Below are 26,866 nucleotides of genomic sequence, written 5' to 3'. Positions count from 1 at the left end.
TTGCTTTATCAGTCAATAAAAAAGGCACAGCACAAGGCTGCAAATGTCACTGTGCGCACAGTCTGAAAAATTAGGGAACTTAATTTAAATGCTAATTTTTGTGAGGCATTTAGAAATTAACAACAAAAATACACACATTGATTAGCCTCTTACTGGCTGGAAGAAGTGTGCTGCAGATATGGTAAATGTCATTATATTGCTGAAAATCAATATTTATCACTGAATTAACATATTCACAAAGTTCTTTGCTGTTAACTAAAGCAACAATTGAATATATATCGGTTGCAGTTTTCTCAAAATAACCTAAATTGTTAAAATCAATTTAATCTGCTATGCCACCAATTAGATTTGAATGAGGAAAAAGTTTCCAAGCCATTCAAATTCCTTCATGGCCTCAGCTCTCCCTCTCAGCTCTGTAACCTTCTCCACCCCTGCAACCCTCTGTGATGATTCAGGAGAGACGCGTAGAAAGGTGTGGTGGTATGTATTAGGGGTAGTACGGTACCCAGTGCTGCCGAGAGGCTATTGGTGGACAGACACTGAGTCCTGATTGGATCTGCCGTCTGCTGGCTCCACCCAGTAAGGCGGAGTATAAGAACCCAGGTTCTCCCAGCAGCCGCATTCTGTAAACGAGCTGCTGGGGAACAAGTCTGCGTAATAAAGCCATCGATTGACTTTATCTCTTCTCGCCTCGTGAGTGATTGATTGTGCTACAATTTATTATGCACACTTTAAAGGACTATGGAGCTCCGGATCGCCCCAGAGTGTCTGTGAATCAGCTCCCATGTAGCAAACTCAGCGGCCACGTTTAAACACTGGCTAGCGTGCTTTGAGGGATACCTCCGAACGGCCCCCGGCAGACCTACAGAAGACCAGAAAATGCAGGTCCTGGATTCCAGGGTGAGTCCGGAGATCAACACGCTCATCGAAGACGCGGAGGATTTCCCGACGGCGCTCACCACGCTGAGAGGGATCTACATTCGGCCCGTAAACCAGGTCTACGCATGCCACCAGCTCGCGATGAGACGGCAAATCCCCGGAGAATCGCTGGACGGGTTCAACAGCGCGCTGCTAATATTGGGAAGGAGCTGCAACTGCCCACCAGTGACGGCTAACGAACATCATACGGAACTCCTAATCAGGGATGCTTTCGTAGCAGGTATGACCTCATCCCAAATTCGCCAGCAACTGCTGGAAAGAGACTCGCTGGGGCTCACGGAGGCACGGGCCCTCGCGGCCTCCCTCGATGTGGCATCGCAGAATGCCCACGCTTATGCCCCCGACCGCGCGGCAGCCCCTTGGGCTCCGTGGACCCCCGCCGCGACCGACTCCCCGGCACCCCGCATCCCCCCGCAAACCTGCGCAGCCAGAGCACCAGACCACCTGGGGGGGCCCCGCTGCTACTTTTGCAGGCAATCGAAACACCCCCGGCAGCGCTGCCCGGCCCCCTCGGCCATCTGTAAAAGTTGTGGCAAGAAGGGGCATTATTCAGAGGTGTGCCAGTCCCGGGGGGTCACCGCAATCTCCGGGGGAGAACTGGGATCACAGACTCAACCCCCCCAACGATCCATGTGCAGCCAACGGGCGCCGCCATCTTGTGCCCCGCCGGCCGCGTGCGATTCATGGGTGCCGCCATTTTGTCTGCCCCCGACCGCATTGCGATCCGTGGACGCCGCCATCTTGGCTGACAGCCAAGGACCCGTGCATGGACAGCCCCACGGGGCCTGAAGAAAACGCCCCGATGCAGCAACCGCGACTGGCTTCGGTGACCCTGGACCAGTCGCGGCCCCGGATGCTCCAAATGGCAACGACGACGGTGCTGGTTAACGGGTACGAAACGCCATGACTGATCGACTCTGGGAGCACGTAAAGTTTTATCCATCCGGATACGGTAAGACGCTGTTTTCTTTCAATCCACCCGAGTACCCAAAAGATTTTTCTGGCAGCGGGATCCCATTCCGTAGAAATCAAAGGTTCTGCATCGCGAACCTCACGGTGCAGGGGAGAGAGTTTAAGAATTACCGACTTTATGTCCTCCCCCACCTCTGCGCTCCCACTCTCCTGGGGTTAGATTTTCAATGTAACCATCAGAGTTTAACGTTCCAATTTGGCGGCCCTATACCCCCACTTACTATCTGCAGCCTCGCGACCCTCAAGGTTGAACCGCCTTCCTTGTTTGCGAACCTCACCCCGGATTGCAAACCCGTCGCCACTAGGAGCAGACAGTACAGCGCCCAGGACCGAACATTTATCCGGTCTGAAGTCCAGCGGCTGCTGAAGGAAGGCATAATCCAGGCCAGCAATAGTCCCTGGAGAGCTCAGGTGGTAGTTGTAAAGACCAGGGAGAAGCAGAGGATGGTCGTAGACTATAGTCAAACCATCAATAGGTACACGCAGCTAGATGCGTACCCTCTCCCCCGCATATCCGACATGGTCAACCGGATTGCACAGTTCAAGGTCTTTTCCACAGTGGACCTTAAGTCCGCATATCATCAGCTCCCCATCCGCCCGAGCGACCGCAAGTACACGGCCTTCGAAGCAGACGGGCGGCTCTACCACTTTTAAGGGTTCCATTCGGGCGTCACTAACGGAGTCTCAGTCTTCCAATGGGAGATGGACCGAACGGTTGACCAGCACGGTTTACGGGCCACGTTCCCGTATCTCGACAACGTCACCACCTGCGGCCATGACCAGCAGGACCACAACGCCAACCTCTGCAAAGTTCTCCAGACCGCTAACGCCCTGAACCTCACCTACAACAGGGAAAAATGCGTGTTTAGCACCGACCGCCTAGCCATCCTTGGCTACGTAATGCGTAATGGAGTGATAGGCCCCGACCCTGAATGCATGCGCCCCCTTATGGAGTTCCCCCTCCCTCACTATTCCAAAGCCCTGAAACGCTGCCTGGGCTTTTTCTCTTATTACGCCCAGTGGGTCCCCAACTACGCGGACAAGGCCCGCCCGCTAATTCAGTCCACCGTATTTCCCCTGTCGACAGAGGCCCGCCAGGCCTTCAGCCGCATCAAAGCGGATATCGCAAAGGCCACGATGCACGCAATCGACGAGTCCCTCCCCTTCCAAGTCGAGAGCGACGCATCTGACGTAGCTCTGGAGGCCACTCTCAACCAAGCGGGCAGACCCGTGGCCTTTTTCTCCCGTACCCTCCACGCTTCAGAGATCCGCCACTCCTCAGTGGAAAAGGAAACCCAGGCCATAGTAGAAGCTGTGCGGCATTGAAGGCATTCCCTGGCCAGCAGGAGATTCACTCTCCTCACGGACCAACGGTCGGTAACCTTCATGTTCGATAATGCGCAGCGGGGCAAGATCAAGAACGACAAGATTTTGCGGTGGAGGATCGAACTCTCCACATATAATTATGACATCTTGTATCGTCCCGGAAAGCTGAACGAGCCGTCCGATGCCCTATCCCGCGGCACATGTGCCAACGCACAAGTGGACCGTCTCCAAGCCCTCCACGAGGACCTCTGCCACTCGGGGCTCACACGGTTCTACCACTTCGTAAAGACCCGCAACCTCCCGTGCCCGCCCAGGAGTAGTGAAACAGGAACAAACATCGCGACGCTCCCAGAGACGACAGTGCCCGAGTCATCTCCTGCACCACCACCGGAGCTGAGACGATCGGCAAGGACGACCAGGGCACCCACTCGACTCATTGAATCTGCGTGACAAAGCAAGATCTGTAAATAATTCAGTAGCCCCGTAAAAGCGGCATTGTAAATAGTTAGCATTTGATATCGATGCATCGCCACTGTGTTAATGGAATCCCAGTACCAACCTTGTAAACCCCTACCACCATGCGACCCAGCACCCCGCCGAGTTCCTTTGTAACAAGGGGTGAATGTGGTGGTATGTATTAGGGGTAGTATGGTACCCAGTGATGCCAAGAGGCTACTGGTGGACAGACACTGGGTCCTGATTGGATCTGCCACCTGCTGGCTCCACCCAGTAAGGCGGAGTATAAGAACCCGGGTTCTCCCAGCAGCCGCATTCTGTAACCGAGCTGCTGGGGAACAAGTCTGCATAATAAAGCCATCGATTGACTTCATCTCTTCTCGCCTCGTGAGTGATTGATTGTGCTACAAAAGATTAATGTCATTTATTCATAGCACAAAAGTGAAGCCGTCACCACGGTGCACAGCAATAGAGACCCCACCCCAGACTACCAGCTCTGCCAGTCCAGGTTAGGACCGGCACTGTAATGGCTCAATGGTTCCCGCTGGGCCGCCCCCGCCTGCTACCAGGGAAACTGGTTGGGCCCCTATTAGTGATCCCCATGGTCCTCGTGGTCCCTGCAACCCCCCACCCCCAGCATAACCGATCGTTCTCCCTCACTCTCATGGACAATGGGGCCGCCTTTGCCTCTTCACACGTTGCCATGTGACTACTGTCAGTGGAACCAGGTGAGGGGGAGTATAGCAGATGAGGGATCGCCTCTTCCACGATGAGTGTCGTGGGGCCACTGCTGGGGGCTGCTGAAAGTTTTAGATATTATAAATGCTGAAGGGGTTAAAATTCCTCTGTATCGATCTGCGTCACACATGCTACTTAGCTGAAGTTGTTAGCTGTAAGAAAACATCCCAGGGACACATCTTGTTGGTGAGGGGGTCACGGGAAAGGGAAGACACAGGTGCTCATTCTCCTTTTTTTTAAGAAAATATTTTATTGGAACATTTGTAATTTTCACAATTTAACATATTGACATTTCTAAAACAATCGCGCGAGTCGATGCACAAAATACCTCCTAAAATAACAACAAACAATAGACCACGTACCCCACTTCTCCCGCCCTATCCCCAATTACCCATATACTAAATTCCCTGTCTCCTATTTTCCTCCCCCCCCGCTCCCTTTTTCCCTTTCTCCCCTTACTGCTGACGTTCAGGTTTTGTTAAAGAAATCGACGAACGGCTGCCAACTCCGGGTGAATCCCTGCATTGATCCTCTTAGAGCGAACTTGATTTTTTTCCAGACTGAGAAACCCTACCTTATTGCTGACCCATACTCCTGATTTCGGGGGCTCCGAGTCCCTCCATCTCAGCAAGATGCGTCTCCTGGCCACCAGGGAGGAGAAGGCCAGGATATCGACCTCCCTCCCCCCCCCTTTGCCCCCGGATCCTCCAACACCCCAAATATTCCATTCTGGACTCGGAGGTACCCTCCCTTCCAGGACATCCGACAGGACATCTGCAAATCCTTGCCAGAATTCCCTCAGTTTCGGACATGCCCAAAACATATGAACATGGTTGGCCGGGCTACCCCCACACCGCCCACATCTGTCCTCCACCTCCTGGAAGAACCTACTCATCCGGGCTACCATCATGTGGGCCCTGTGGACTACCTTGAACTGAATCAAGCTAAGCCTAGCACAGGACGAGGATGCATTTACCCTTTCCAAAGCTTTTTCCCACAGTTAAGTTTCCAGCTCCCCTCTTCCCACTTCCTCTTCATCTCTCTGATAGGGGCCGCTTCCCACTATATCAATTCCCTGTATATGCCCGAAACCTTCCCACCTCCAACCACTGTTTTTGACAGCACTTTATCCTGTAGTCCCCTCAGGGGGAGGCGAGGAATGCTGGGGACCTGTCTCCGTACAAAGTCCCGCACTTGAAGATACTGAAACCCATTCCCTCCCGGCAAATCAAACTCCTCCTCTAATGTCTCCAAGGTCGGGAAGCCCTCCTGGATGAAAAGATCCCCAAACCTCTCAATCCCTGCCCGCTGCCATACCTTAAAGCCCCCATCCAGCCCTCCCGGAACAAACCGGTGATTGTCACAGATCGGTGACCATACTGACACCCCCTCCAGTCTCATATGCTGCCTCCATACCCTCAGGGCTGCCACCACCACAGGACTTGTGGCGTACTGGGCCGGCGAGAATGGCAGGGGTGCCATCAGTAAAGCCTTCAGACTCGTACCTTTGCAGGATGCTGCTGTCATAATATCCACTCATGTATATAATGAGATGCAGACAGGCAGTGATTGACACACAGGATAATCAATGAACACACATGACACAGAACAACCAATCACCAGACAGGACACTACCACTATAAAACACACAGGGCATAAAGGCTCTCCCTCTTCTCACAGGATACAGCTACAGAGATAGTAAGAGTGCACAAGGCCATGAGCACCGTCTCCATGTAACAGAGAGCTAGTCTGCTCAAGCCAGTCAGAGGTTATCAGTTTAGATTAATAGAGTGTCAACCCACAGCAGATTATGTACAGCGACCAGAAGGTTCAATAAAACAGTGTTGGACCATCTCCTGTGTCGGAAGCCTGTTTCTCGTCTCACTGCAGCCAGTTGCAGTCAATGTTAAACCAACTCAGATAACACATCAGCTGCCTCCCATCCGCTCCCAGACCGACCCCTCCCCTACTACCCACTTCCTGACCATCGATCTGTTGGCAGTCCAGTAATAGTTAATAAAGCTCAGGAGAGCCAAGCCCCCTTCCCCGCGGGCCCGTTCCAGAAGTATCCTCCTTACTCTCCTTACCCGCCCATATAAACCTCGATATCGCCACATTCATACTTCTGAAAAAAGCCTTTGGGCCAAAAATCGGGAGACACTGAAAAAAGAAAAGCAGTCTCTGAAGGACAGTCACCTTCACCGTCTGAACCCTCCCTGCCAGAGTCAGTGGGAGCATGTCCCATCTCCGAAAATCCCTTCTCATTTGATCCACTGCTTTGCCCAAATTTAACTTGTGAAGCTGCCCCCAATCCTTGGCCACTTGAATCACCTGATACCTAAAACTCTTCCCAACCACTTTAAAAGGTAGCTCCTTCAGCCTCCTTTCCTGCCCCCATGCCTGGATCACGAATATCTCGCTTTTTCCCATATTTAACTTATAGCCTGAAAATCGCCCAAATTCTCCTAATACCTCCATGATTTTGGTCATCCTCCCACCAGGTCCGTGATATAAAGCAACAAATCGTCCGCATAGAGAGAGACTGTGCTCCACCCTCCCTCTCACTATATCCCTCCAGGTATTCGCTACTCTCAGAGCCATTGCGAAGGGTTCTATGGCCATGGCAAACAGTAATGGGGAGTGCGGGCATCCCTGCCTTGTCTCCCGACAAAGACTAAAGTATTTGACTGAACTCGGTTAGTTCTTACATTTGCCACCGGGGCCTGGTACAGTAGCCGGACCCACTCCAAAAATCCCTGCCCAAACCCAAAACTGCCGAAAATATCCCATAGATACTTCCACTCCACTCGGTCAAAAGCCTTCTCCGCGTCCATGGCGACTACCACCTCAGCCTCGTGCCCCTCCTCTGGCATCATAATTACATTAAGAAGCTGTCTAATGTTGGATGTCAGGTGCCTGCCCTTTACAAATCCCATCTGATTCTCCCCAATTATCTCCGGGACACAATCCTCTATTCGAGTGGCCAGGATCTTTGCCAATAATTTGGCAACTGCATTCAAGAGGGAGGATTGGCCTGTACGATCCACAGCTCTCCGGATCCTTGTCACGCTTCAGGATGAGAGAAATTGATGCCTGTGATAACGTTGGGGGGAGTACTCACAGCTCCTTGGACTCGTTGAAAGCCTTAACCAGGAGCGGCCCCAGTAACCCAGAGAACGTCATATAAAATTCCACTGGGAACCCATCAGGTCCTGGGGCGTTATCCGATTGCATCACCCCGAGTCCCTCGATCACCTCCCCAAGCTCAATCGGGCCCCCCAGGGATTCCACCAGCTCCTCATGGTGCATGACCTGAGACCACAATCCCTTTCGGGAACTCTAGCCTCCCCAGGAATTGATTCATGCCCTCGTCCCCCATCGGGGGTTCCGACTCGTATCGCTGGCTATAAAATTCATGAAACACTTCATTCACCGCCCCCGGGTCCGTCACCGTCTTCCCCCTCAAATCTTTTATTTTCCCTATTTCTCTCACTGCCTCCTGTTTCCTCAGCTGATGTGCCAGCATCCTGCTGCCTTTATCCCCATGTTCATATATTGTCCCTTTTACCCTCCTCAGCTGACCCTCCGCCTTTCCTGTGGACAGGAGTCCAAACTCCATTTGAAGTCTCTGACGCTCCTTCAGGAGCTCCTCATTTGGAGACTCCGAGTATCTCCTGTCCACCTGTAAGATTTCTCCTACCAACCTGTCCAGCTCCGACCGCTCAATTTTACCCCTGTGGGCCCGAATCGAAATACATTCCCCTCTCATGACCGCTTTCAGTGCCTCCCAGACCACCCCAGCTGCAGTCTCTCCCGTGTCATTGATCTTTATGTACCCCCGAATGGCCTCTCTCACTCGCTCACAGATCTCCTCATCCACTCACAGCCCTGTATCTAGTCTCCACTGTGGGCACTGGGACATTCCCGTGTCTGCCCGTAGGTCTACCCAGTGTGGTGCATCAGCTGAGACCACAATTGCTGAGTACTCAGTGTCCTCAACCCCTGCTAGCAGTGTTTTATCGAGCAGGAAGAAATCTATCCTGGAGTACATCTTATGTACATGGGAATAGAATGAATATTCCCTGCTTCTTGGTCTCTCAAATCTCCACGGATCCACCCCTCCCATGCGCTCCATGAACCCCCGCAGTTCCTTGGCCATTGCTGATAGATCCCCCGACCTAGCACTTGACCGGTCCACCCCCGGGTCCAGGACCGTATTAAGGTCACCCCCCCATGATCAGCCAGTGCGAGTCAAGGTCTGGGATCTTCCCCAGTACCTTCCTGATAAACGCGACATCATCCCAGTTTGGGGCATATATATTCACCAGCACCACTGCCATTCCCTCTAGCTTCCCGCTAACCATAATGAATCTGCCTCCCGGGTCTACCTCTATCCTCCCCACCTCGAATGTCACCCTTTTATTAATCAGGACAGCCACCCCTCTTGTTTTAAGTCCAGTCCTGAGTGAAACACTTGCCCGACCCATCCCTTCTTTAATCTAATTTGGTCTCCCAGCTTCAAGTGTGTCTCCTGTAACATAGCCACATCCGCTTTTAACTGTCTCAGGTGTGCGAACACACAAGCTCTCTTAACCGGCCCGTTCAGTCCACGAACATTCCATGTAACCAGTTTGGTCAGGGGGTCTTTTCCCCCCCCATCCCCTATCGGTCAACCGTGACCTTTCCTAGGCCAGTTCCTAGCCCGTGTTTCGCATCTCACTTGATCCCCCCCGCGGCGGCGACCGCCATCTGATCTCCATCTCCTAACTGTCCCTTACCCGTCAGCAGTCCCCCCCTCCTGCCCCCCCCCACTTCGTCTTTCCTCAGCTCTCCCCCCACTTTGCTCCCGTGAACCAGCTATCCAGCTAGCTCAGCATCTCCCACCCTCTGGCGCCAAAATGCCTGCCGACTGCCAGATTCTATCACACCTAGCAATAACACAAGCACTCAACACAGCAACAACAATCCCAGAAAGCAAACAAACCATCCCCCACCTCACAGGTAACGAGGCAAACCCCTCCCCTTTAACTGATTCTTATCAGTCCTATCACCTTCAAACAGCATCCAACACAAAAGAAGAAGCTTCAAGCAGCTTAAGCGAAATTATGCATGCAAGAATCAACCCTCCTTCTTGCAGAAACTAAAACACCCCATCGCATCTTAAAAGTTCTTCCCTCTGTGATCCAGTACATAAAGCAATAAATCAAAATCAAATTACACAAGAAGAGAGGAAAGAAAAAAACACCCACCAAAACCCTTTTCTTCCCGAACATCGCAACGTAACTCACAGAATTAAAAGACCAAAATTTTAAACAAGACATAGCAAAAAACAGAACCATTTTTCTCACCTCTCCGCCATCCTGTCCCTTCCCCCAAACTCAGACCACCACAGTTTGAGTTTAAAAGTCGTTACACCAGATTGCCAGGTTCTACCCCTCCCCCTTTGACCGATTCTTATCAGTCCCATCACTTTCAAAGAGAATCAAACACAACAGAAGAAGCTTCAAGCAGCTTAATCGAAATTATGCATGCAAGAATCAACCATCTTTGTTACAGAGAATAAATCAAAATCAAATTACGCAAGAAGAGAGAAAAATATTTAAAAATAAATAAATAAAACACCCAAACCCTTTTCTTCCCGAACATCGCAACTTAACTCACAGAATTAAAAGACTGAAATTTTAAACAAGACAAAGCAGAACACAGAACCATTTTTCTCTCCTCCCCGCCACTCTATCCCTTCCCTCAAACTCAGCCCACCACAGTTAGAATTTAAGAGCCCGTAAGCCAGATTATTGTCTTTCATGAAAGTAACCACCTCTTTCAGAGAATTAAAGTACAGCTCCCGGTTCTCGTAGGTCACCCAAAGATGCGCCGGGTATAACAGTCCAAATTTAATGTCTTTCTCAAACAGGGCCGCCTTAACTTTGTTGAAACTTGCTCTCCTCTTTGCGAGTTCTAGCCCCCAGTCTCAGTACACCCGGATCTCTGATCCTTCCCACATGGACCGTTTTGTCTGCCTGGCCCACTTCATGATACGCTCCTTGTCGAGGAATCGATGTAACCGCACCACCATAGCCCTCGGGGGCTCACGACCCTGGGGCTTACGTACGAGCATCCTGTGCACCCGGTCCACCTCCAGCGGCTTGTCAAACACATTGGCCCCGACAATCTCCTGCAACATCTTCCCCACATACGCTCCCGCATCTGATCCCTCCTTCCCCTCTGGCAGCCCGACGATTCGGATATTTTGCCCGTGAGGCCGGTTCTCCAAGTCTTCCACTTTATCTACAGTGGTTTCTGGCTGTCCTGTAGTATGCTAATTTCCAAAGCCATTGCAGTGGACTCCCCCTCTCGTTCAGTCACCAGCTCCTGGAGCTTTAGAATGTCCTGTCCCTGGGTCGTCATTTTCTCCTCCACCAGGTCAACCATCTCGAGGCTATCATCTGGGTTCCATCTTCTGTACACTCCTTGCGATGCCGGGCAAACTTCTCATCCAGGTACTCGACACATTGCTCCATCGACCAGTGAGCTGGCGTGGACGCACTTTGTCTCATTACCATTGAGCTCGATGACCTCTGATTCTTGCTTTCACTCATCGTTTGGTTTCTCCTTTTTCGACTCTTATTTAGACACGATTCCATAAACTGAAGGTCACCTCCTTTTCCTCTCCTTTTGATCAACTTACGTTAAGAAATTTTCTGAAAAATCCGGCTTAAACACCATGAAAAAAACACTAAAGGAGAGAGGTGCTGTATGTGCGACCGTTTACTCCATGGCCGCCACCGGAAGTCACAGGTGGTCGTTCTCAAGAATGACAATGAACAATGTGGGATTGCTCACCATTTTGCTCTGGTGCCAAATTGTCTGGAGCAGACAGAAAGGGAGGCAGAAACATTTTTACCTTGGGAAAGGCATTGTAGGTTAGAGGGGGTGATTGATACGCACAAGCCTGATAACGATAAACCAGCGATAAATATTAGAGGACAGCATGTGCGTGTCTTTGTATTGATTGAATATTATAATTAAGTAGATGTGCCCATGTTCTTATTGGTTAATTGCTCTCATATACTATGCATGATGTAAACCTAATCGATAGCCGTGACAGGACATAGATAGCCAGAAACAACTAATTGGCATATGCCACTTGTCATTGCATCTGGAGTACAGCCATCTGTGTAATCCTTGAATCAGGGCTATCTGGTGTGCCAAGTTGGGACATCATAAGGCCTTGCTGTAGTTCCAATAAAGGCCTTGTTTGTAACTCTGTGGTATTATCAGGTATTTCAGTACACAAGAGGCTGAAGACCATTGGTTAAACCTCGGAGTTTACCATTGGCTGTTGGTACGTAGCTCTGCCTTGACGGGCGGGGTATAAGAACCGGTGCCATCCCAGCAGCCCTCACTTTCGGTACCGAAGCTGCTGGGGAACAGTTTTAGTCGATTAAAGCCTTCAGTTATGTTACAACCTCGTCTTTGAGTTTAATTGATCGTGCATCAATTTAATCGACTAGACTTAAGCTGAAAGAATGGATCTCCGAATCAAGCCGGAGTGTCTACAACTCAGCCCCCACGCGGAGAACTTGGCGGCGATATTTAAGCACTGGCTGGCGTGCTTTAAAGGCTACCTCGAGACGGCCGGAGGCACCCCCTCAGGAGAACAGAAACTGCGCCTCCTGCACTCGAGAGTAAGCCCTGGAATCTTCACCCTCATCGGAGAGGCGGAGGACTACGATGCTGCGATCGAACTGTTAAAAGGACATTATATCCATCCTGTAAACCAGGTCTACGCACGTCACCTGCTCGCAACTAGACGTCAAAGCCCCGGGGAATCGCTGGAGGACTTCTACCGTACGCTACTGGTGCTGGGCAGAAACTGTGGCTGCCGCAAGTTTCGGGCAGAGAGCACACGGAACTTCTAATCCGGGATGCCTTCGTAGCAGGTATGAGCTCCTCAGACATCTGCCAAAGACTCTTAGAAAAGGACACACTGGGACTGAGAGAGGCACGGGCCCTGGCGGGGTCCATGGATGTTGCTTCCAGAAACGTGCAGTCCTAAGCGCCCGACTGCACAGCGGCCCCCTGTGCTGCGTGGCATCCCGCATCGGCAGCCCCATTGACCTTGTCCGTGTCCCCGCAGGCCTGCGCTGTAAGACGGCCCGCTAACTCCGTCGGGCCCCGCTGTTTCTTCTGCGGGCAGGCGAAGCAGGCCCGCACGCGCTGCCCGGCCCGCACCTCCACCTGCAAAGGGTGCGACATGAAGAGCCATTTTGTGGGGGTCTGCCACGCACGAGCCGTGGCTGCGGTCTTCAGTGACTCCGGACCGCCGCAGCAATCTTCCCCTCGGGCCCCAGGTGGCCAGCACTCACCGCCACCCCCCTCTCCTAGGGCCATGTCCGACCCACGGGCGCGGCCATCTTGCCCCTCGGACACCACGCTGGACGGATGGGCGCCGCCATTTTGTCCATCCCTGCCGCCATTTTTCCATCCCCGACCACCATGTGCGATCCATGGGAGACGCCATCTTGGATGGGGCCCCAGGCCCCCAGCACGGCCAACTACACGCTGCCCGACCACAACCCGCAACTGCTCCATCTGGCCTCTGTGACTCTGGACCAAAATTGACCTCGGACACTCGCGACTGCAACGACGACAGTGTTCATCAACGGCCACGAGACGTTTTGCCTGATCGACTCTGGGAGCACGGAGAGCTTTATACACCCCGACACGGTAAGGCGCTGTTCACTTGTTACCCACCCTGTAAACCAAAGAATCTCCCTGGCCTCCGGGTCACACTCGGTGGAGATAAAGGGGTTCTGCCTAGCGAACCTCACTGTCCAAGGCAGGAAATTCAACAATTTCCGCCTTTATGTCCTGCCGCACCTCTGCGCGGCTACCCTCCTGGGGCTGGACTTCCAATGTAACTTACAAAGCCTGACCTTTAAAGTCGGCGGCCCTATACCCCCCTTACTGTCTGCGGCCTCGCGACCCTTAAGGTCGACCCGCCTTCCCTGTTTGCGAACCTCACCCTGGATTGCAAACCCGTCGCCACCAGGAGCAGACGGTACAGTGCCCAGGACCGGACATTCATCAGGTCAGAGGTCCAAAGGCTATTGAGGGAAGGGGTCATTGAAGCTAGCAACAGTCCCTGGAGAGCTCAAGTAGTGGTGGTAAAGACCGGGGAGAAACATAGGATGGTCATTGACTACAGTCAGACCATCAACAGGTTTATGTAGCTGGATGCGTACCCTCTCCCCCGCATATCCGACCTGGTAAACAGGATCGCGCAATACAAGGTCTTCTCCACGGTGGATCTTAAGTCCGCTTACCATCAGCTACCCCTCCGCACTAGTGACCGCAAGCACACTGCCTTCGAAGCAGATGGGCGGCTCTACCAATTTTTAAGGGTTCCCTTTGGTGCCACTAATGGGGTCTCGGTCTTCCAACGTGAGATGGACCGAATGGTTGACCGATACGGCTTACGCGCAACGTTCCTGTATCTGGATAATGTCGCCATCTGCGGCCATGACCAGCAGGACCACGACACCAACCTCCAGAAATTTCTCCAGACCACGAAAATCCTTAACTTAACGGATAATAAGGATAAATGCGTATTTAGCACCGACCGCCTAGCCATCCTTGGCTACGTACTGCGAAATGGAGTTATAGGCCCCGACCCTGAATGCATGCGCCCCCTTATGGAGTTCCCCCTCCCTCACTGCCCCAGGGACCTGAAGTGCTGCCTCGGGTTTTTCAGCTATTACGCCCAGTGGGTTCCTAACTAAGCAGACAAAGCCCGACCCCTAATCCAGTCCACAACCTTCCCCCTGTCGACAGAGGCCCGCCAGGCCTTCTGCCGCATCAAAGCAGACATTGCAAAGGCCACGATGCGCGCCATCGACGAGTCCCTCCCCTTCCAGGTCGAGAGCGATGCGTCCGACGTAGCTCTGGCCGCCACCTTCAACCAAGCGGGCAGACCCGTGGCCTTCTTCTCCCGTACCCTCCATGCTTCAGAAATTCGCCATTCCTCGGTCGAAAAAGAGGCGCAAGCCATAGTAGAAGCTGTGTGTCATTGGCGGCATTACCTGGCCGGCAGGAGATTCACTCTCCTCACTGACCAACGGTCGGTGGCGTTCATGTTTGATAATGCACAGCGGGGCAAGATAAAGAACGACAGGATCTTACGGTTGAGGATAGAACTCTCCACCAACAACTATGAGATCTTGTACCATCCTGGGAAGCTAAACTAGCCTTCCGATGCCCTGTCCCGCGGCATGTGTGCCACCGCACAAGTGGACCGCCTCCGAGCCGTCCACGAGGACCTCTGCCACCTGGTGGTCACCACTTTTTTCCACTTCATTAAGACCCGCAGCCTGCCCTACTCCATCGAGGAGGTCAGGACTGTCACCAGGGACTGCCAAATCTGCGCGGAGTGCAAACCGCACTTCTACCGGCCGGAGAGAGCGCACCTGATAAAGACTTCCCGTCCCTTTGAACGCCTCAGCATGGACTTCAAAGGCCCCCTCCCCTCCACCGACCGCAACACGTATTTCCTGAACGTGATTGACGAGTACTCCCGGTTCCCATTCACCATCCCCTGCCCCGACATGACCGCAAACACCGTCATCAAGGCCCTCCAGGGTATCTTTACACTGTTCGGTTTCCCCGCGTACATACACAGTGATAGGGGGTCCTCCTTTATGAGTGACGAACTGCGTCAATTCCTGCTCAGCAAGGGCATCGCGTCAAGCAGGACGACCAGTTACAACCCCCGGGGAAACGGACAGGTAGAGAGGGAGAACGGAACGGTCTGGAAGACCGTTCTACTGGCCCTACAGTCCAGAAATCTCCCAGTCTCCCGCTGGCAAGACGTCCTCCCGGTGGCCCTCCACGCTATCCGGTCGCTGCTCTGTACAACTACCAATCAGACACCTCATGAACGTCTCCTTGTTTTCCCCGGGACCTCGCTCCCAACCTGGCTAGCGACACCCGACCCATCCTGCTTCGGAAGCACATGCGGGCGCACAAGTCGGACCCGTTGGTCGAGAGCGTCCACCTGCTGCACGCTAGCCCCCAGTATGCCTACGTGGCGTTCCCTGACGGCCGGCAAGATACAGTCTCCCTTCGGAACCCCACGTGCACCCGAACCATTAACCCCCCCCCCCTCACAGCACCTCACTGGAGGGTCAGTCCTCCCGCCACTCCTACCTAGGCCATCCCACCCACCGATGCCCCCTACAGGCGCCCCCTCTCGGCCCATCCGTTGGCCCCACCAGCGCCATCTAGGGATGACGAAGCTGCCATAGATACTGACGCCACGCTCCCGGAGTCGCAGACGGCCGGAACCCCACCAGAATCACCACCGAAGCCCAGACGATCCAGGAGGACGAGCAGGCCACCCGACCCACTGATTGTTTCACTGTAACTGTAAATGAACACTGAATGTATATATCTTCCCCACTTGTAAAATATTCTCGACAACTCTGTAAAGAGGTATCCCGGTACCTCCATATCTGATCATACCATGTAGATGCAATTGTAACCACTGGCCACTACCCCCGCTGGACACTTTTTTAACAGGGGGTGAATGTGGTATTATCAGGTATTACAGTACACAAGAGGCTGAAGACCATTGGTTAAACCTAGGAGTTTACCATTGGCTGTTGGTACGTAGCTCCGCCTTGACGGGTGGGGTATAAGAACCGGTGCCGTCCCAGAAGCCCTCACTTTCGGTACCGAAGCTGCTGGGGAACAGTTCCAGTCGATTAAAGCCTTCAGTTATGTTACAACCTCGTCTTTGAGTTTAATTGATCGTGCATCAAACTCCAAAGGACCTTAGTCTGTTTTCTCATGATTGGGAGAGTGAAGTACACTATAGCCAAATAGCTGCATTTTTCTCCACTGCAGCTGCTAATGCCCTTGGACTTTATGCATTGCAGTCATAAGATTAGTGACTTGGCCACTGGTTCCTCTCCCACGTCGAAAGCAAGCTCTCTCACATGAAAGGCAATGGAGCAGAATTCATTATCAGAATAATGGTGAGTTTGACATCAAAGCTGTAATGCAAATCATTCTGAAATTTGTGGAGTGGAAAAAAATGCCCCATAAGTGTGAATCACCGCGTTTCGACTTCCGGTTGCGGCTATGCCTAGGCAGGTCGCACTTTCGGCAGCTCCCGCCGGGAGGGGCCCCAACGGCAATTGTTCGACGGCTTCCAGTGTGGGAAGGTGACAGCAAGGTCCCCCCGCCATTATATGGATTGGACCAGGAGTGGAGCGGTTAAAAAGTGATTCTGGTGCAGCGAAAAGTGCGAGGGAGGAAAAGCAAGATGGCGGCGGGTGGAGACCAAGCAGCGTGGGCGCAGTGGTCGCAGGAGCAGCAGGAGTTTCTTAACGCTGCTTTGAGGAGCTGAGGACAGAAATGCTGGCGCCAATGAAGGAGGCGATTGAGAAGCTTGTGGATACCCAGAAGGCCCAAGGGGCGGCGATCCGGGAGGTGCGGCAAAAAGCCTCGGAGAACGAGGGCGAGATCTTGGGCCTGGCGGTGAAGGTGGAGGCGCACGAGGCGCTGCACAAGAGGTGGGTGGAAAAATTCGAGGACCTGGAGAATAGGTCCAGGAGGAAGAATCTTCAGATTCTGGGTCTCTCTGAAGGAGTGGAGGGGCCCGATGCTGGGGCATATATGAGCACGATGCTCAATTCGCTGATGGGCGCGGGAGCTTTCCCGAGGCCCCTGGAGCTGGATGGGGCTCATCGGGTCCTGGCAAGGATACCCAAAGCCAACGAACCGCCAAGGGCTGTAGTGGTGAGGTTTCACCGCTTTATGGACAGAGAGTGTGTCCTGAGATGGGCCAAAAAAGAGCGGAACAGCAGGTGGGAGAACATGGAGATCCGAATTTACCAGGACTGGAGTCCACTATTTTGAAATGCCCGATGAGGCATGGAACTTTATTTAGACTGAAAAGTTGGACTCAAATTGAGGGTTTGTCGTGGGGGGATGTTTACTGTGTTTACTGCGTTTGGGGAATATTCTTTTTGTTTTGGTGCTGGGTGGGGATGGGTGAATGGATTTGATGTGGGGGCTGTGAGAGAGTGTGGGTGTCGGTGTTGGAGGGGCAGGGCCCCGCGGAGGAAGAGGGGGGGTGGAGGCGCGGGGATGGGGAGTTGGGGTAAGGCCGCAAAAAGGAGCTGCGCCAGAGGGGGCGGGGCCGGCTCAGGAAAGCGCGGGCCTTTTCCTGTGTTAGGGAAGGATGGGGGCGGGGCCGGGGGGGGTGAAGGGCGGTGCTGGAGAGGAGCGCGCACTGACTGCTAGGGCTGGGGGGATTCTCCCACTGGGGGTTCAATGGAATGGCGGGAGATGCCAGGGTCAGCAGGAGTCAGCTGACTTACGGGAGTGTCATGGGGGGAGCAAAATGGCTAGATGAGGATCTAGCGGGGGGAGGGGTTTTGGAGAGGGGAAGAGCTGGGTTGCTGCTGCATTGGCCAAAGGGGAGCTGGAAGTAGGAGAGGTAGTCGGGGAGGCGCGGGCACGTGGCTGGCCTAGAAAAGGAGATGGCTAGTCGGCGGGGGGAGGGGGCGGGGGGGTGCGAGTAGCCCCCCGATCTGGCTGATAACTTGGAATGTGAGGGGCCTGAACGGACCAGTCAAGAGGGCATGGGTGTTAGCGCACTTAAAGGGACTGAAGGCAGACGTGGTTATGCTCCAGGAGACACATCTGAAGGTGGCAGATCAGGTTAGGCTGAGAAAGGGATGGGTAGGGCAGGTCTTTCATTCAGGGCTGGATGCGAAGAACAGAGGGGTTGCAATACTGGTGGGGAAGCGGGTGTCGTTTGAGGCAATGAATATTGTAGTGGATAATGGAGGTCGATATGGGATGGTGAGTGGTAGGTTGCAGGGGGTGCGGGTGGTTCTGGTGAACGTATATGCCCCGAATTGGGATAATGCCAGATTTATGAAACGCATGCTGGGTCGGATTACGGATCTGGAGGTAGGAAGCTTAATAATGGGGGCGGACTTCAACACGGTGCTGGACCCAGCACTGGACGGTTCTAGGTCCAGGACGGGTAAGAGGCCGGCTGCGGCCAAGGTGCTCAGGGGGTTTATGGACCAGATGGGGGGAGTGGATCCATTGAGGTTTGCCAGGCCGCTGGCCAGGGAATTTCCCTTCTTTTCCCACATCCATAGAGCCTATTCCCGGATAGATTTTTTCATTTTGAGTAGGGCGCTAATCCCGAAAGTGGAGGGAACGGAATATTCGGCCATAGCCATCTCGGACCACGCCCCGCATTGGGTGGAGCTGGAGTTGGGGGAGGAGAGGGACCAGCGCCCGCTGTGGCACCTCGATGTGGGACTGTTGGCGGCTGAGGGGGTGTGCGGGCGGGTGCGGGGTGTATTGAAAGATATTTGGAGGCCAACGACAACGGGGAGGTGCAGGTGGGGGTAGTCTGGGAAGCGTTGAAGGCGGTTGTCAGGGGAGAGCTAATCTCCATTAGGGCCCACAGGGAGAAGAGACAGGGGAGGGAGAGGGAGAGGTTGGTGGGGGAGATTTTAAGGGTGGACAGGAGGTATGCAGAGGCCCCCGAGGAGGGGCTACTTAGGGAGCGACGGAACCTCCAGACGGAATTCGACCTGCTGACCACGGGGAAAGCAGAGGCACAGTGGAGGAAAGCGCAGGGGGCGACGTATGAGTATGGGGAGAAGGCGAGTCGGATGCTGGCACATCAGCTTCGTAAGAGGGAGGCAGCGAGGGAGATTGGTGGAGTTAAGGATAGAGGGGGAAATACGGTGCGGAGTGCGGTGAGAATAAACGAGGTATTTAGGGACTTCTATGGGGATCTGTACAGGCCTGAGCCCCCAGCGGGGGGAGGAGGGGATGCGACGATTCCTAGATTAGCTGAGGTTCCCAAGGGTGGAGGAGGAGGAGGTGGCTGGTTTGGGGGCACCGATTGGGCTGGAGGAGCTGTTTAAAGGATTGGGGAGCATGCAGGCGGGGAAGGCCCCGGGGCCGGATGGGTTCCCGGTTGAATTCAACAGGATTGCTAGTGAGGACTTTAAATAAGGCGAGGGAGGGGGGGACCTTGCCCCCGACAATGTCCATGGCGCTGATTTCTTTGATCTTGAAGCGGAACAAGGATCCATTGCAATGTGGGTCGTATAGACCGTTCTCACTCCTCAATGTTGACGCTATGTTGCTGGCGAAGGTGCTGGCTACGAGAATTGAGGACTGTGTCCCGGGGGTGATTCATGAGGACCAGACGGGATTTGTGAAGGGTAGGCAGCTAAATACAAATGTGCGGAGGCTCCTCAATGTGATTATGATGCCCTCGGTGGAGGGGGAAGCGGAGGTAGTGGCAGCTATGGACTTGGAGAAGGCATTTGATCGGGTGGAGTGGGAGTATCTTTGGGAAGTGTTGTGGAGGTTTGGATTCGGGAAGGGGTTCATCAGTTGGGTCAGGCTGCTATATAGAGCCCCAGTGGCGAGTGTGGCTATGAACCGGCGGAGGTCGGAGTACTTTCAGCTGTACCGGGGGATGGGGCAGGGGTGCCCCTTATCCCCCTTGTTGTTTGCACTGGCAATTGAGCCGCTGGCCATGGCACTGAGGGAGTCCAGGAAATGGAGGGGATTGGTTTGGGGCAGAGAGGAACACCGGGTGTCGTTGTATGCCGATGACCTGTTGTTGTATGTTGCGGATCCAGTGGACGGGATGGCGGAGGTCATGTGGATCCTTAGGGAGTTTGAGGACTTTTCGGGGTATAAACTCAACGTAGGGAAGAGTGAGCTCTTTGTGATGCATTCAGGGGACCAGGAAAGGGCGATAGACGAGCTACCGCTGAATATGGCGGAAAGGAGCTTTCGGTATCTAGGGATCCAAGTAGCTAGGAGTTGGGGGGCCCTGCACAAGCTCAATTTGACGCAGTTGGTGGAGCAGATGGAGGAGGATTTTAAAAGATGGGATATGCTGCCACTCTCACGAGCGGGTAGGGTGCAGTCAGTCAAAATGATGGTCCTCCCGAGTTTCTCTTTGTGTTCCAGTGCCTTCCCATTATGATCCCCAAGGCCTTTTTCAAACGGGTAAGCAGGAGCATCATGGGATTTGTTTTAGCGAATGGCATCCTGTGTGGCTAGAGATGGCATCCTGTGTGGGCACGAGCCTGAGGGCGCTGGTGACGGCACTGCTGCCGCTCTCGCTGACAAGGTACACCATGAGTCTGGTGGTGGCGGCGACGCTGAAGATCTGGGGGCAGTGGAGGCGACACAGGGGCGAGGTGGGTGCCTCGGTTTGGTCCCCGATTCGGGAGAACCATCGGTTTGTCCTGGGAAGGATGGATGGGGGGTTTCGGAGCTGGCATCGGGCAGGGATTAGAAGAATGGAGGACCTGTTCATCGATGGGACGTTTGCGAGCCTAGGGGCGCTGGAGGAGAAGTTTGGGCTACCCCCGGGAAACGCTTTCAGGTACATGTAAGTGAGGGCATTTGTGAGGCGGCAGGTGAGGGAATTCCCACTGCTCCCGGCACAGGGGATTCAGGACAGGGTGATTACGGGTTTATGGGTTGGAGAAGGCAAGGTTTTGGCAATTTACCAGGAGCTGAAGGAAGATGAGGAGGCCTCGGTGGAGGAGTTAAAGGGCAAGTGAGAGGAGGAGCTTGGGGAGGAGAAAGATGAGGGTCTGTGGGCTGGTGCCCTGAGTAGGATTAATTCTTCCTCCTCTTGCGCCAGGCTCAGCCTAATACAGTTCAAAGTTACTCACAGAGCGCATATGACAGGGGTGAGGATGAGTGGGTTCTTTGGGGTGGAGGACAGATGTGGGAGGTGCTTGGGGAGCCCAGCAAATCACGTCCACATGTTCTGGTCGTGCCCGGCGCTGGATGGGTTTTGGAGGGGTTTTGGGAGGACTATGTCCAAGGTGGTGAACGCCCGGGTCAAGCCGAGCTGAGGATTGACATTATTTGGGGTATCGGACGAGCCGGGAGTGCAGGAGGCGAAAGAGGCCGGTATTCTGGCCTTTGCGTCCCTGGTAGCCCGGCGGAGGATTTTGCTACTGTGGAAAGATGCAAAGCCCCCTTGTGTGGAAGCTTGGATCAATGACATGGCAGGGTTCATCAAGCTGGAGAGGATAAAGTTTGCCTTGCGAGGGTCTGTGCAGGGGTTCCACAGGCGGTGGCAACCGTTCCTAGACTATCTCGCGGAGCGTTAGGAGGAGATCAGCAGCAGCAGCAACCCAGGGGCGGCGGGGGGGGTTCTTTTGGGGTAGCGTTTGGGTGAAGGTTTTCCCTATTTGTGCTCTTAAATGTTATGTGGGGGGTTATTGTATGTGGGGGAAATCCAATGTATAATTTCTGATTGTTGTGTTCTTGTTTCTTTCTTTTTGTTGGGGGGGGGGTTGAGTAAATATATATATTTTTTTAAAGTGTGAATCACCGCAGGTTTCAGGACTATTTCTAGTGTTCTGATTTTAATCCTGCAAAAACAATGCATCACGAGCAGTCCCCCCCTGAGCTTCAAGAAACTTCTTCATTTGCACAGATGTATGATGCTGCCGTTTCTACAATCTGTGTCTTGTATTCACTCACTATTGACAGTAGGATCAGGCCAGTAAAAGCAGCGTGACATTTTCTAAATAAATATCAATATGTTGAAACTTTCACTTTGAGAATGCGTCCAGTTAGCATTCTTGTGGAGTAATGTTTTCCTTTTCAATTTGTTTGCAACAATTCTTAAAATCGAATTAGAAGATGTCATTTTAAACTTCTAATTATTGCACTTGTGTTGAATAAAACATGAATTGTAGAACTGTAAAATCGCCTGTTGGGAAGGAAGCAGTTATCATTAAATGCTACAGGATTTATCGTTCCTCATGAGATAGGGCCTTTGGGAGGGCCTTTGAGTTGGTTATCACCGAACTTTGGCCGGTCCTGCCCGCATAAATCAAACCAGGTCCGTACCGGCGGTACCTGGCTCTACGGGCCGCCTGCAAAGTCCTCGGGGGGGGGGGGGGGGCACGCGGGTATCTGGCCCCATGGATGCCCCCACGGTGGCCTGGCCCACAAACGGGGCCCACCGATCCGCGGGCGGGCCTGTGCCGTGGGGACACTCTTTCCCTCTGCGCCGGCTGCTATCAGCCTCCGCCTTGGCCAGTGCGGAGAAAACCCCCCCTGCGCATGCGCTGGAATGACGGCAGCACACGCTGGCGCTCCCGCGCATGCGGCAACTCGCGCCGGCCGGTGGAGGCCCTTCGGCGCCGATTGGCGCGGCGCCAACCCCGCCGGCGCCAGCCTAGCACCTTCCGGGCGGCCCGATGCCGGAGCGGTTCACGCCGCTCCTCGGCGCCGGCAGGGCCCGCCCCGTCGGGTAGGGGAGAAACCCGCCCGAGGTTGTTCACCTGTAGCGCTGTTGCAAATGGTTTCTCCCACACGAGAAGTATCGGATTTTTATCCAATATCCTTTCCTGTTTTTCACGCAGGTAAACTATTTATTCAGATGGGGAAATCCAGAACAAAAGACGTCGGGCACGATCGGACGACTTCGCCGCAGCCGACTTGGTGACGCGGCAAGGCCGTTAAATCTCGTGAGATTTGCGCCGCTCACAACACCTCACGATACCTAACGAGATCTCGTGAGTCGCCGTGATCTGGATCCCGCCCTTGCTGGGCAAGTTCCAGATTTGCATATTTGAGTGATCCATTCGGCTCATTTAAATATGTCCTCGCCTGATTCTCCCAAGGCCTAGGAATGACTATCCATACCTGGGAGACTGACCCATGGCGCCGTTTAGCACTGACCCACATAAATGTGGACCAATCGTAATGGTACCTGGGGTGGGGCTTCCCAGGTCACATGTGCCCAAACGGAACTCTGTTTTTTGCACGTTAAATCGCATCCATCATCTTAAATTAGAGGTAGGGCTATTCAGAGCTGAAATCCCGATGCACCTTTTCGAACAAAGTCTGGAACTCGCTCAATCAAAAGACTGTGGAGACTGCGGGTCTGGCCGTGACATTTTTAACACTGAGGCTGCTAGATTTCTGTCAGGTGAGGGCAACACAGATTAGGGAACAAAGGCAGGAAAATAGATCAGCCACGATCTAATTGAATGGACCACCTCGTCCCTGTAACCAAGCCAAATCAATGAAGAGCAGGACAGCAATGCGATACTGAGTGAAGTGTAATTTAACTTACTTGCCAAAGGCAACAAAGACCGAAGCAGGGAGCTCTTATAAACTCTTGCACCCAGATCAAGTAATGTGGCCTAACTGTGCACCATAATGGTGAGCCGTAAAAATGACCTCAAATGATTCAACGTTATTGAATTATTCAGCATTGACTATCTGATCACCTCTTACTGCTGTGACCCATCAGATGTCCTGAGAAGGTTACTCAGGGAGGGTTATCAATTGTGAAATCGTGTTTCCGGTGTTTTTCAAGATGGGTTGGCACTATGGGGCTGGATCTGATGGCAGACAGGTAGCCCTCCTTATTCTGAATGAACTCCATAGTATTGAATACCTAACACTCAGGAAATTCATGTCAATGTTGATTAATAAAATATGAATATCTGATTGCGTGGTTGAGTTTAAGCTGCTGGTATTTAGTAAAGTAAATACTTCAGAGGGCTTTAGGCCCATAGTGCCACTTGACTTTTCAGCTAATCCGTGACCCAGTAAAATCCACTGTCTTGTAGCCGAGACGTGGAATAGTTTCTAAAAGATAGAAGACTACTTCCGACAGATCCCTCGTTTAACAATGATGATAAGGTTCTGAAGCCCTTGGGGAAAATCCCTGAAAGCTTTATCAAAGAGATAGACTTCAAGGAGTAACTCAGAAGAAGGGGGGAGAGGCAGAGGGGTTTCCCAGAGCTTATTTACAGCAACAATTAGTGAAGGAAATTAGGAATGCAAAAAGGCCAACATTCCAAGAGCACAGAGGACTTGTGTGATTGGAATACTGTGGGACTTGACAGAAAAGGGCAGAACGACAGCTGAAAATTCTTCTTTCGAAGTTAAGTGCAATTTTTTAAAAACCAGGGCAACTCGAAAGTGCAAATCGTTTTGCAGGTGAGATCCTTCAGCGCTCAAAAGGTTGAACAAATTGTGAAAATGGGCTTCGAGGAAACATGATGTAATATTCGGCCGGCATGGTTAGCACAGTGCTTAGCACAGTTGCTTCACAGCTCCAGGGTCCCAGGTTCGATTCCCGGCTTGGGTCACTGTCTGTGCGGAGTCTGCACGTTCTCCCCGTGTGTGCGTGGGTTTCCTCCGGGTGCTCCGGTTTCCGCCCACAGTCCAAAGATGTGCAGGCTAGGTAGATTGACCATGATAAATTGCCCTTCGTGTCCAAAAGGCTTAGATGGGGTTACTGGGTTACGGGAATAGGGTGGAGGTGTGGGCTTATGTAGGGTGATCCATGGATCGGTGCAGACTCGATGGGCCGAATGGCCTCTTTCTGCACTGTAAATTCTATGTCTATGTCTATTATATGACAAAATCAAACAGAATAAAACACCTTGCTGGTATGTGAAGGGACATAAAATCAATTAGGGTGGGGATGCTGAAGATCTCTGTCCTCGGCTGGTTATCTAATTCTCGTGCTTTACTTTAATGCAGTGCCCCATGTACATATAGGCAGATGTTCCTTTGAATCATCAATCATTTTGAATCATAGAATTTACAGTGCAGAAGGAGGCCATTCGGCCCATCGAGTCTGCACCGGCTCTTTGAAAGAGCACCCTACCCAAGCCCACACATCCCCATAACCCAGTAACCCCACCCAACACTAAGGGCAATTTTGGACACTAAGGGCAATTTAGCATGGCCAGTGCACCTAACCTGCACATCTTTGGACTGTGGGAGGAAACCGGAGCACCCGGAGGAAACCCACGCACACACGGGGAGAAAGTGCAGACTCCGCACAGACAGTGACCCAAGGCGGGAATCGAACCTGGGACCCTGGAGCTGTGAAGCAACAGTGCTAACCACTGTGCTACCCTGCAACTGACAGCCCCTGAACCACTTTTACTGAAGCTCGCTAAAAATCGACAATTCCTTATTGAACAGACTGTCGCACATTCTGCCACATTTTGGCATGATCGGTCACATTCTCACAACCCTGTTTTCCTCTTAAGCTCCGTTACCAAGGTCACCACTACCTACCACCGTCCTTTCATACAAATAAATTCGATATATAAAAGCCTCGACACCAGGGGTGTTTGTAATTTATGAATTATCGATGAACTCAGTAACTATGATTGATTCCGTTTTCCATTCCTTTCAAAGCATTGAAAAGCGATCATGGAAATGCTTGTCTAAACTTTAATTTCTCCTGTATATGCACTGTGGAGATTATAAATAGTATGCACATCCCATTGCACATGCGATCTACTTTGATGATGTGAACACTTTGTATTTTCATGAATTGTACAATTTGTGATCTATTGAATACTCCAAACTAAGTGTGTGAACACGTGGAAGGAGCAGACTCAAAAACAGCATAAATTTTAAAAAAATGTTCTCTGTATATCGAGAAGATAGGGGGTAAATAAAATGGATAATTCTTTGTCCGTGTAACCACCCACTTTCCAAGAAGCATTACAGTTTTCTATTTTAAAAGGTTTTTAGACAGAAATGATTAGGATGTTTCTATTTTAAAGATATTTCAAATGCACGCCATATTCTATTAATTCGTTAGGCAAAGCTAATCTATCGGTGCTGATTACATAGTCCTCTACAGGTTTCGGGTAAAAACCGAACGCTTTTCTATTTTGTGGAAAAGCAAGAGAAGAGATCTGTTTGATGGTGAGAGAATGTCAGCAAAACTCATCTTATTTTGTGTTATCTTGTACAATGCAGCAACATTCTTATTTTCATTGATAATTGAATAAAATGAGGAAGCTCATTTGAGGATACAGGAATCTGCTGGAAGAGTGCAGCCTGCGCAGTGAATCTGGTTAGTCGCAAGGTTTTAAAAAAATGTCACACCGTACACTGCTCTATCTTTCATCCACTTCAATTACTTTCTCAGTCACCGCTGCATACGTTTGGGCCTTTGGATTTGAATTCAACACAAGGACAAAATCATTCAGCTGAATGTATTGATTTGTTGAAAGTATTTTACAAGACAACACAGCTAAGATGCCAAGTTTTATTTGCAGTGTGCTCTCAGTGGCGCGGGTCAACATCATGAGTAGCATATCAAAAGCACCCACACATGCATTACTACTGCCTTGATATGACTGTGGCAGCACTGAGTTAGAATAAGGCAAGATTATTATAGATAAGCAACATTCTACTGACAAACAAATGCAAATTGCTAATTGTGGTTTCTTTCAGAGTATCGCCAGTGGGCACATCATCAATAGGTACTGGAACCAGGACTTCTAAATAAATAAACCTGTCAAATAAATAAAATATGTTGACTAAATAATTAAATATTACAACTGTG

This window comes from Scyliorhinus torazame, chromosome 19, assembly GCF_047496885.1.
Source record: "Scyliorhinus torazame isolate Kashiwa2021f chromosome 19, sScyTor2.1, whole genome shotgun sequence".
Classification (NCBI taxonomy): domain Eukaryota; kingdom Metazoa; phylum Chordata; class Chondrichthyes; order Carcharhiniformes; family Scyliorhinidae; genus Scyliorhinus; species Scyliorhinus torazame.
Note: the sequence above shows the minus strand (reverse complement) of the source record.